Source organism: Lolium rigidum, unplaced genomic scaffold (genome assembly GCF_022539505.1).
Source record: "Lolium rigidum isolate FL_2022 unplaced genomic scaffold, APGP_CSIRO_Lrig_0.1 contig_62246_1, whole genome shotgun sequence".
NCBI lineage: Eukaryota > Viridiplantae > Streptophyta > Magnoliopsida > Poales > Poaceae > Lolium > Lolium rigidum.
In genome coordinates, this window is record NW_025901157.1 from 102,580 (window position 1) to 114,943 (window position 12,364).

A 12,364-nucleotide genomic window follows, 5' to 3' on the forward strand; every position below is an offset into this window, starting at 1 on the left:
TTGTGGGATCTAACTAAGAGGAAATATACCATGAGTTTTTCAGAGCACACAAGAAAATTCAGAGCGCATGGTATTTCCTTTTCTTTGACTTGATTGTGAGGCAGATTCCCTCCACCCAGATGGAATCGACGTCCAACAGGAGAGAAAGATTAGGATTTTAGACTTGAAGTTCAGTGTTTGTATCAATTAATGCATGCAACCTAGATGATTTTCTGGAACAATTATTTGAAGGCCATTATTCCTGCTTGCTAGACTGAACCATGTATATTGCTAGTTCAAAAAAAAAAGATATTTTTGTGCAAACTTTGAGTATTTCGTGCAATCTCAATGTTCCACGAATAGAAGTAGCAGCCACCAACTGATTAGCTTCAGCTCGCTGGATTGATTAACCTTGTATATATATGTGCACGCCCAATCTACTGCATACGCAATTAACTCTACGGGATAAAAAAAAGAAACCATTTATTTAGCGAGAATGGATGAAGGAGGGAAACTGTAGCTCACCCGGCAGTAGGTTGTTGGGGAGGTGGCCGCTAGTGGCAGGCGGCAGGAGGTCGGGAACGTGGGCGCCGGGAGCATCTCAGGGCGACCAACATCACGTCCCCAACCCCTCCCCGCCGCCAGCCGTGCCCTCCCGCGGACTGCTGCCGCACCCAACTCCGCCACCGGAGCTTCACCGTCGCGTCGAAATGCTCGTTGCCACCGGAGGAGGGATGCAGAGGTGAGGCACTGCCGGCGCGCGGGGTGGTCCGTTCACCGGGGCGGCGAGCTGCATCGGGAGTTGGGTAGTCGGGATCGTCGGGGTTGCTCCAAAGCGACGGTTCTAAGCCGTGTATTTGGTGGAGAAGGAGGAGGTGGTGGCGGCAGCGCGAGGCCTCGCCGGAGCTGGCCGGAATGGATTGGGGGCGCAAGGAGAGGATTGGGGGCAGGGCTACATTTTCGGGATCTCTTTGGCTGGAGACGAATCGACAACACCATCTTGGGGGTAATTACATTACTCCGTACATTAATTAATGTTGGGTTTAATTAGGAAGCATGTGCTTGGGAAATATAAACAAAATTAATGTGATGAGCAATTAATTTGGACCAATGCATGGCCGACTTTTTTAGTGGACCTCGTCCGACGGTTCGCATTGCCTAATTACTCGTGTCACAATGAGTGTGAAGAAATGAGAGAGTTTATAGCCAGTAGTTTCTCCACCCCATCTCAGATTGCCAAGTTCCGTTTTCTCTGCCGGATTTTCTGGAAACCGATAGGTCAATACCTATCACGTTTTTTATGAATTCAAAATCAAAAGTCTAAAATTCTAATGAATTTTCCCTTTTTTCAACACAAAGAACATCGTTTAACTAATTTAAATTGTAAGATCATGCAACATAGTCGCGTTATGCATTAGCAAAATAATTAACTCGTTGAAAAAGAATACCTAGGAATTAATTATAGTCGCCATGTAGAAATTGGTCATGTTATGATAGCATCACATTTCCTCTAATGTGTAGTTTTCGCCAATAAACAAGCATTCCGAGACAACGCCAGGCTAGAGTTTTGAACCCGATGAGTTAGAAAGCCGAATTGAGTCGGTTGACTAGTTAACTTGATGAGTCTCACAAGTCGAGTCAACTTGACAAGTCGATTATATATTTGCAATAGTTGCTGATAATTAACATTGATCATGTTATGCACAAATAGTTACGAAGCAGGGTAGAACAAGTGATGTACATGTAGGTAACGAAAAGAGGATGATCCAGCTAAGCTAGGCTGAGCTAATTAATAAGCAGCTAACTCAGATTGGCATAGACTAGTAGTACGTACCTCATCATCAGCCCTCTAGCCGGAAAATCCATGCGTGCAAATTTTATTTTAGCGGAAGAAGCTTAAAGAGAACCCGAAGTTTTACCCATACGTCACAGTGGTGGGATACATTTACAAATATGACCTGAAAAAAGACAGGAAAATACAACATTGTATAGGGCTGATGCTGAACGTCGCACGGAAGCAGAAAATCCTCGCGTCTAGAGGAGAAAAGATCGATCGAAGCCAGAGGCACAGAGTGACCCCTCTTGGCAAACATATTGCTGGTGCACCTCGTCATCGCTTGGGAACTTCCATCGGCGAAACTTCATAGACTTCTCCGATACCGCCAGATCTCTTCACCCCCCCCCCCCCTCCTCACCTGCTCACCATCGAGATGAGCAGATCTGAAGGTGACAACCACATCCAGCCGCGTCATAGGATTATTTTGAAGCGGGACGGAAGAAGCACCACCCACCATCATCAGCTCAATCCTCTAGATCTCGACAACTAGCAGCAACATCCTCACCAACCACTTATGGCGGGCTCAAGCGCCTCAGCAGTGAGCCTCGGCATAACGCTAGAGTGGATGAGGGAAAGACACTTGCTAGATCTAGATCGACCTACTACTAGTAGTACTACTATGCACAGGGGGTGCCTCTCCCCTCTCTCGTCATCGATGGCTCCGCCATCCGGAGACGATGGGAGGTGAGAGCCGGCGATGGTGAGAAGACTCTCAACAAGGAGGACAAGAGGAGAGGGAGTCAAAGGAGGAAATGAGCCCTCCAAGGACGACCCCATGGGTCACATGGATTCGTAGAAAGTCCTAGCTAGAACCTCGATGGATTTTTCTTTCCAATCCAGCATGAGCATGTGCATCGTACGTGCACAATTCTACATAAAGCATGCATAGCTTTTTATTGGTGTGAGTTTATGGGTGGCTTCAAAAGTGAGTTCAGCTTCAAAGGATCCCATGGCAGTTGTGTCGTATACAACAACCGGACCAACAAAGAAAAAAAATTGGATGTCATATGCTCATTGCTACCATTGTGCAACGTCGACACATGGGAGAAATACATGTGGCCCTGAGCCTAAACTTGACACACCACGGTGTGTTTGTCAACCCAGTCAACAAGAACTGAGGAACCCTGCATCCTACCCGTCGTGATGGACATTCCGCGGGAATGAGTAACGGTGAAAGAAATAATTCCCGCACTCCTATAAGTAAAGAACAAAGATGTAAAGAAAAAGAAAATACACATGAAAGGAAAATTACAGCTTAGGTGTCTCCATGTACATTCTTAATTTAGCCTCGCATCCACCAGCGTCACAGGTTTCACATGAAATCTCGTGAGCATGCATGGCTTCCCGTTTTGCATTAGGTCCTAGCAAGGTCATATTAATGTTGGATTAAAAACAAATACATGACTTTGAAGTGGTACCTCATTCACAAACAATAATTTCTCTTGGTACCTCATTTACAAACAATAGTGAAAAACTTCCAATCTAAGCCACCGACCTAACTCTTATATGAAGTTGGCCTGTTTTTAGTTTGGTCTTGTTTTTATGACCCATTATAACAAAATAAAATAGTAAAATCACATGAAATAGTCTCTTTTGGTGAAAAGGTAGAGGGACACGTTGCGGGGCCCACGCGACATTTTTTCCGTGAAATCTCGGGAGAAAGAGTCAAAATACTTTCATTTTGCTTGCGACCCTATTATGGGCATATAAGAGTAATTTAAAGAGGAAAAGTCAAAACACAACTTCCAAGTGGCACTTCCTTCACTAACAATACTATGTTGTATGAAGCTTCTAAACTTATAGTGCACATGTACCACTTTGAAGAAAAAGTGGCTTTGTTGTTTTATTGCCTTTTCTTCATGGGATACATGTAACTGCTTTCGAGATCCATGATATTTAGTTTATACATTACCTATCATTTCATGTGTTGGATTGTCATGGTGGCGACAGGTTAGGGTTTCCAAAAATACTTGAATTGCCACATTTTTTTTAGATGGTGTTGTTCTTATATATGCTCTATTATATGCCTAACAAAGATGTGAAGGTCATACTAAATCACCACTTTGGGTGGAAAGCTAGGGTGTTTGTGTGTGTGTACCATCCGGGCGTAGTGGAGACGTGCTAGGATTGGCAGGTGTTTTGAGATTTCTCCACCATTTTATTTTTTGGTGAGCTATAACTTGTGAATACTAGCTCCACTTAGATGGTCCTGGAGGCTTTGGAAATGTACCCTAGTGTTAGAGTTTCTCGTACTCCCTCCGATTCATATTAATTGACTCTAGTATGGATGTATCTAGAACTAAAATGTGTCTAGATACACTCACATTAGAGTCAATTAATATGAGTCGGAGGGAGTACTTTGTTCTTGCTTCTTTTCCGGGCGCTCATCGGGCCGGTCTACACATGACCATGCGAAATCAGCGGCATACAGTAGCTCATGTGTGTGCAGCATAGTATAACATAAGATGTAGTACTCCATCCGTCTCAAAAACCACGTCGTAGATTTGTCTAGAATTCGATGTGCGTAGATATTATATAGTGATAAAACGTCCTCGTTTTGCGTGTTTTTTTGTTCGACCAATAATTAATTTAAATATATATAAATATTGTGTACGTGTATGAAATTAGCATCATTAGAAGGTGTTTTTCAATACTACAAAATCAACGATACTAATTACATATAATAGAACCAAGATTTAGTTGCTCAATTTTTAGATAAATCTACATCGTCTATTTCCAGAGAGGGGAGTGCGAATTTAGTATAGTTATAGTTGGTGGTAATTAATTAATTTGGGAATTTGAAACCCGAAAAATTGAAAAGGTGGGCGCGTAACGCGAGTGAGACTAGTAGTTAATCACAGTTTTTAGCTGGAGGAGTAATTAGAAGGAGTGCATGTTGCGATCCAGGTCGTACGAGTCGAGGCATGAATCTAGCTTGCGTGCACGTACGAGTGCAGGAAATGAATTAATGCAGCTTAAATAGTGGGTGGGCTAATAATTAAATTGCTGGCGTAGTACTAGTCGCAAATCCGTGGGCGGGCTAATTTTGTTGAACTGTTGATGGATGAAAAATGCACGGTCTTGATGGCCGGTAATTAGCCGGTGCGATTTGTTCACGTCTCCTCAGCTACTGGACGGTAATTAGTTAATGGTAATTAATAAGGGCCGGCCTACTCCCGCTGCTACACTACTACTAGCTGGAGTAGTGTTCAATTTTGTTTTGGACCGAAACGTCTTTGCATGCGTTTAGCTTTAATTAGTAGCTGAAGGTTCGCCTGCCGCGCGCGAAACGTCGCGTTTTTCTTTCTTTTCTTTTTTTCCCGAAAACGCGAGGGGGAGTATGTCCGGTCCTGCTTCTCCGCCAAACGGTAGATTCGAGTTTTCCACCGTTTTCTCCTTATTGGGCTGGACATACTTTAATTTGGGCTCGGCTGGAATAATACCCAATTATATACCCCCAAAACACCTCGGCCTAAGCTGGGTTAATCCATTGGCTAGCTTGGTTTCTCTCGTACGTACGTCCATCGTCGCCGTACTGTACTCGGCGGCATACGGAAGCTGGGCCAACAACTGGTGCATCCGTTGACAACATAAGGGTTGCCCTCGTAGCCATCGGAGCAGCTGCAGCTGTAGCCAGGCCCATTGATGGAGTCAATGCACTCACTGTGAATCCAAAGGTGTTACAGCCGAGGACGACGAGCATGTTGTGCGTGCTGGAGATGCGGTACACGCCGTCCTTCTTCATACCTGTCTCGCCATTGCTGTAGTCCTCGACTTCCCCTGAACTCGAGGCGTTATAGCACTGCCACGCGACGGGGAGCATCACCAGCGACTCTGCAGGATCCACCGAAAGGTGCACCACCTGAAGGGAGGTGCCGACGAGCACAGGGCCGTTGTTGATGCAGTCGATCTCGAAGCCCTTGCGGAAGCAGCCGCTGCCGATGCCGAAAGGGTAGGGGATGTCCACGCCGCCGCAGCTCGCCGGACAGCCAGGAGCCACGGTGAGGCTCTCGACTGTCTTGGTTGTGATGGCTGCTGCTGCTGCCAGTAGCAGAGCGGTAAGCAATAATAATGAGGTCGACATTGCTTGGATGGCCAGCTGATGTGTGATGAACGTTGTAAGTGATCACTAGCTGTCTTATATACTAGCGCGCGGAATGATCGATTTGGTCAACAATCTCTCAGCCAACAATGATATGGAATTTCTAAGTCCGTCATTCATTTCTCTTGTTGTGCTATCACTAGAGCAACCAAGAGAGATGAGTAAGCACAAGACGAAGACGACTAATGCCTTACTACCAATACAAGAGTAGCACGTTATGTATAAACTTATAATAGGATAACTGTTAGTACGAGCCCGCTGGTTGATTGGTGCTACTGATAATACTAGAGCCTAATCGAAAGCGATATGTGTGTATACAAAAATGCATTGTCCTAGTAGTGGTTGCTGGGTCAAACTATATATTTGTTGGTCATTTAAAATTAAAAACGTAATTTCTAAGACCTACACAAGTCATATGGATTAATAATAACGAATACGTACATATTCATCTAGCTGTGCCAGCTTACTCAAGATGAAAACAGAGGTACTACTAGGGTAAGTAACATACATGACCGAGCCCATGAGTTGATTGGTCTTCACAACACTGAATCCAAACTCGATCAATTAGTATTCACACCCTTTCCCTCGAATGATCCAAGTACCCAACAATAGTAGGGCGACGCTGGTCCCCGGGATCAAATCCCCGATCCCCAGGTGGATAGCCGTTCGACTGATTGATTTTCGGTTGCCTAGTTAAGTCACCCCCTCCCCCCAACCCCCGTGGCCCCACGGAATCGCCTTTTTATTTTTCAAAAAAATGTAAGAAATTGTAGGAAATTTTAAAAATTAAATCCTTTGAGATGACCATGTATTATGTGTTCTAGTTATTATAAAAATTAACAAACATGATTTTTCATATATTATGCAAAATAACGTCATATTTCGGTAAAAAACTGTAAAATCTCCGATGAAAATGTTTTTATATGAAAATGTATCTACATAAAAAGTTACATTAGATTTCAAAGCCCGATCTTTTCGATTCCTCAAAATAAAAATGGAAATAGGAGTTTTTTCATATTTTAGATTTTAATGAAAAAATTATTTTATTGTTTCAAGATTTACTATTTAAAAAAAGTAATGTATCCATTGTTCTTTAGTTAAATAATTGGTTGGAATTCAAATAATAAAGAAGTGTGATGTCATGGCCCAAGGATTGACAGGGTACTATTGGGAACAAAAAGTTACATTGATTTGAAAGCACGATATTGTCGATTCCGCTAAATAAAAATGGAAATAGGATTTTTTTAGGTTTTAGATTTTGGTGAAAAAAATTATTTTATTGTTTCAAGATTTACTATTTATAAAAATTAATGTATCCATTGTTCTTTAGTCAAATAATTGGTTGGAATTCAAATAATAAAGAAGTGTGATGTCATGGCCCAAGGATTGATAGGGTACTATTGGGAACAAAAAAATAACTCCTCTCTCGGAAGCTCATCCAGAAGGAACGAAAAATTTAAGCATGCTCGAAAAGGAGCAATTTAAAGATGGGTAACCGAGTGAAAATTTTGACTACTAATATATAATTTGACCTAATATTAAGCATGTTTAGAGAATAAATTGTCAGACAATTCAAAAAAATGCCTGAAAAAATTGAAACATGATGAATGACGTCAGCACATGACCTCCCTGGGCTAACGGTTGTTAGGCCTCTGCCGGGCCCACCTAGGGGTTGCGTCGATGGGAGTGTGCCGTTGGCTCAGCCTGTGCCGAGGGCTGAAGGCCGTTGGCCCTTTGACTGGTTCTTGTAATGTTGCTGGAGCAAAAAAAAGTTCTATTGTAGCAAAACAAACTTCATCGGAACATCGATGGAGACCATGTAGAAAAAGTTACACATACTGTTATATTAGAGCGGGAAGCAAGAACAGGGTCAGACATTGCTGGTGTCTTGCAAGCGCAAGTCACTGCTTTTATAATTGACCACGAAATAATTATTTGGTTTTGTACATGCACGGAATTTTGTATTTACATATGCATGGGATTATTTTTAGCTGTATTCTACAAAAATAAAATAAAAGATGCATTTGTGATGTGAATTATATTCTCTTAGTCTCCGTCGCCTAAAAAATAGCAAGCATGCTCAAGTATTAAGTAGTTGCACATGATTGTAGAAATGTCTCAACTGCAAACTTGAAGATGTGCAGCGGTCTTACAAATAACTATTTCCCGGTCCATTATGGAGATGTATATATATTTGCACTTGCATGTTAGGATAAACTTAGTAGATCAGAGACTCAGAGTCAGACCTAGCTTAGCTTATTTCAGAAGCTGCAAGTTGGTGCCTTGATTCCCTACAGTTCCAACTACCTTTTAGAATGTGCATAGACGTGTTATGTTTACATTATGCATTACTTTGTAAGACCTAGACCTAGTCACAGGACGTGACGAGCGAACATTCTTATGGAGGTATCTCAGGACAAGCTGCTGAATAGCTTTGATGCCACCACCTCACAACATTAGTTTGTAAGACTTAGATCGACCTAGACCTAGCTACAAGTTTTATAGTGGTTGGCATTTTTAATAACCGTCCACCCTCTTAATCCGATGGTGATAAATAGATGGAACCAAAATATGAGACCGGAACAAAATTATGTAGGACCAGAATTTCAAATATATTTTGTGAACATGAGAGTTGCAAGGTACGCTACTTTCTTCACTCCGGCCAACAAAAAATGTCCAAGTAAAAACTAAGTTCTAGGAAAAATAATTAAAGAAGGAACCAAACACCTGGTGTGACACGGGATGTGGAAAATGTTGTGCGGCGTTTCTGGGACCGGTGGCGACCTCAGGCGAGGATAGCCGCCGGCGATTTTGGAGTGGAGGCCGAACCTCAAGGGCGGGGTTGTGTGCGTGGAGAAGCTCGAGGGCCTGCCTGTTGTTCAGTCCAAGAGCAGCGTGCCAATAGTCCTGAGTTCATCCTCCCTGCGCATTCCACATTAAGAGCGATATCATCGTCCACGGAGAGCATGACGCGCCACAGTGGCCTACTCAGCAAGAAATTGCAGTGTCGTGGCGCCCACGTGATCGCCCCTGAAACGATATGGTCGGGCTCCAACGATTACCGTGGGGGGCAAACGATGTTGGGGGCACGCCAACGGAGCGCGGGAAATTATGGGAGGATAGGCGTTGGCAAAAAAAGCGGTGGAGCGGTTGGAGGTTAAGCGGTTTTCTTGGGTGCTCATAAAAAAAATGACTGAGCCAGTGCTCATCAAGCCAGACGCCGAAGCCAGAGTTGTCGCCAAGTGTAAAGCTTAGTGTAAAGCTTAGAGTAATGTGTTTCGGTACAGATCAACATACCAAAGGTAAAATGTGTGTGTTGTGTGTGCCTCGTGGTATGCGCAGTGCGACTGGTGATGTACGGCTATGTCTTGCCTTGCCGGACTTGTTGGTTCATGGCGACCGAGGCAATATATTCGTGCACTGCACAAGTCCCGCGTACGTACGTCCATGCCGCAAATAAACGTAGGTGAGAGCCGCGTCCTCCAAAGCTTCCCCCAAACCGTGCTGGCGTTTGGGGGACGTGTTTTGTTCGTGTCGCGTTTGGAGGACGTCGCTCCCCAGTCGCGTCCCCCAAACAAAATTTCGGAAATTTTAAACTTAACGAGATTCGATTAGATTCGTCCAAACTTACATAGATTCAAACGAAATTTGGCTAAATTTAAACTAAACCTAATCTAGAAGTACTTGCGGCGGCCGGAGGCGTCATAGTACTGCTGGAAGTTGTACATGTCGTCGGTGACGACCTCCTGCTTGACACGCTCGTCGACGGGCTCGTCCTTCACCAAGCCGCTTGGTCCTGCCCCGCCGTCGTCGGTGAGGTCCACCAGCGGCTTGCCAGAGTCGCGGATGGACATGGCGATCGCCGCGTCGAGGTCGCCCCTCCAGGCGTCCTTGTCGTTCATGGACGCCAAGAACGCCGCCCGCAACCTCAGGCGGTCCTCGGGGTCGTCGCCGCTAGCGATGAGCCGCTGCTGCCGCTCGTACTCCGCCGGCGGCGCCGCTCGCGACGCTTCCTCCGGCTCCTCCTTCACCTCCGGCTTCGGGATGAGGAGGGCGCCGCCGCGCCTCCCTTGCCGCCGCCGGCTGCCTCCGCCGCCACGCCTCGTGTTGACGGGCGTCGCCGGCTCCTCCTTCACCTCCCGTTTGGGGACGGTGTAGGGCGACGACCGTACGACGAGGACGGCGTCGATCGCGCCGGTCCCGAGGAAGAAGAGTGCGAGGAGGACGAGTACGTCGTCCTCCTCGGCTGCCATTGAGGAGACGGCGGCGGTGACGACGGCATCTCCAACCTTGGAGCGCCGTTGCGGATGCCGCGGATAACGTTGTCGAGGGTGCGCCCCGGAACGCCCCAAAACAGGGCGCGGCCGTCCTTGTTCCAGCTGTTGGGGCCGCCGACGAGCCCGTCGGTGTTGTACATCTCGACGTCGTACTTCGCCTTGAAGTACGTCGTCCACCAGGCGTCGTTGTTGTTGGCCGCCCACGTCGGATCCAACCGCTCCTCGGCGGTGAGTTGAGCCCGCCGGGCCTTGATGGCATCCCTCCATTGCTCCGTGCCCGGCTTCGGCGGCGGCGGGACGCCCATGCCGTTCACGGCCATCTTCCAGCCGCCGCTGCTTGGCAGCCGCATGACCGGCGGGACTGGATACCGGGCGTGGTACAGTGCCCACGCCCCCGGCACGGTGAGGCTGTCGCGGCCGAAACCGTTCGCCGCGGCGATCTTGCGGGAGGACGAGCTCGGCATTTTGGAGCGGCGAGGAGGAGAAGATCTAGGAGGGGGGAGGCGGCGGCGACGAGAAGGTTTGGGAGCGGTGAGAACTACATGGCGTCTTAAAACAGCGGCGGCAGCGGGTGGTTGCACGCAATAACGCCGGCGCGGACAGCCACGCGGCCATGCACGACGAGACGCGTCCCTACGTCGCCTGGGGACGCCATTAACGTCGCTTGACCAAAGGTAGGCGACGGGGTTTTAGCCTTCCGAGCCGCTGACGTATCGGGCCCGCGTCGGTTCGCCTCGCTTTTCGTTGTGTCCGGCGTGCCCGGAGCGTCCCCTGTGGGACGGGATGGGCTCGGGGCGCCGGACACCGTATCGGGCCGCGCCGGACAAAAATGGGCTTTGAGGGACACGGCTGAAACGGTTTTTTGGTCCGGCGCGCCCCAAATTGCTTTGGGGAACGCGGCTGGAGATGTTCTGATGGTCCTTGTCATATCCACTGAAATCCACCTAAGCCGGCGTACGTACAACTATTTTTTTTAAAAATAATATTTTTTTATTAATTTTTAAAGATAATACACATTTTTAAAAGTTTACGAAAATAGGATCCGGTCGTTTGGCCCAAACCGTTAGGCACTTATCGGCCTAGCCGAAGCCGACAAGTCTAATCGGCCTGGCGCCTGGCCCTAGCCGATATGTGCTTCACCTGGTCCCGCAGGCCGTAGCAACTAATCGGACTCATCGAAGCCGACTAGCTGTCTGCTAGGATGAGGTGGAGGTGGACCCGGCCATGCAGATGTGCGTCTCGCACAACGGCATGCCGTTCTCACCTCCGTTCGCCAGTCGCCGTGGGAAGCAGTCGGAACGGGTTTTCGCACGAGTGCATGCTCGACCTTGGTGTTGGTCGTAGCATGCTCTCGCCCTCGTACGAGCTGGACGTCGAACCGCCATGCCGCTGGCACGCCACCGTGCTTGTCTGCGTGAAGAGAGTCCCGGCCATTGTTGAGGTGCGCCCAAACGCGTGCGCACCGGTGAGTCGTGCGTGGGTCGCCGGCGTCGTTCTGCTCCTTCCATGTGTGTCCATCCCACGAGCGTCACAGCTATGCCGCGCATGCTGCACGTTTGCGGTCCAGTCGTGGTGCTACCCCTTGGCGTTTAGCAGGATGGCCCGCATAGGACGGGGCAGAGGGGCGCTCGTCTTGGGCCCCCATATGGTAGGGCCCGGCGTAAGATTTGTTTGCGTACTCTTATTCATATAACTTCCATTTTTTAGGTCTAACTATTGGATGTCCCAAATATTTATCATGCATCTACTTGGACTCCTCTTACCTAAAAGAAATGCTCTGAAATTTATGAATCAATTTTATCGATGCCACGATTTTATGTCTAGCTTTTCCAAATATGTAGAACAACACCTACCACCGGCTTCCTGATATTATGAGTATTTATTAGTTGAGGGAAAAGATACTATCACCTAACTATACAATCCCGCAAGCAACTTTCTTTCTATTCGTAATAGTTATACTTGTCCCCATCATATATGTATGTCTAGAGACCATACATTTTATCTTCTTATTTATTTAGTACCAAATATGTCTACACTTCTGTTCACCTTTTACATGGGATACGAATCCGTTGCTCCCATATTTTTTCATGTGATTAATTCTAGAGTTACATATGTTATACACACATGTATAAAGGAGCTATTATTAGAAATATATATGATGGTATATAC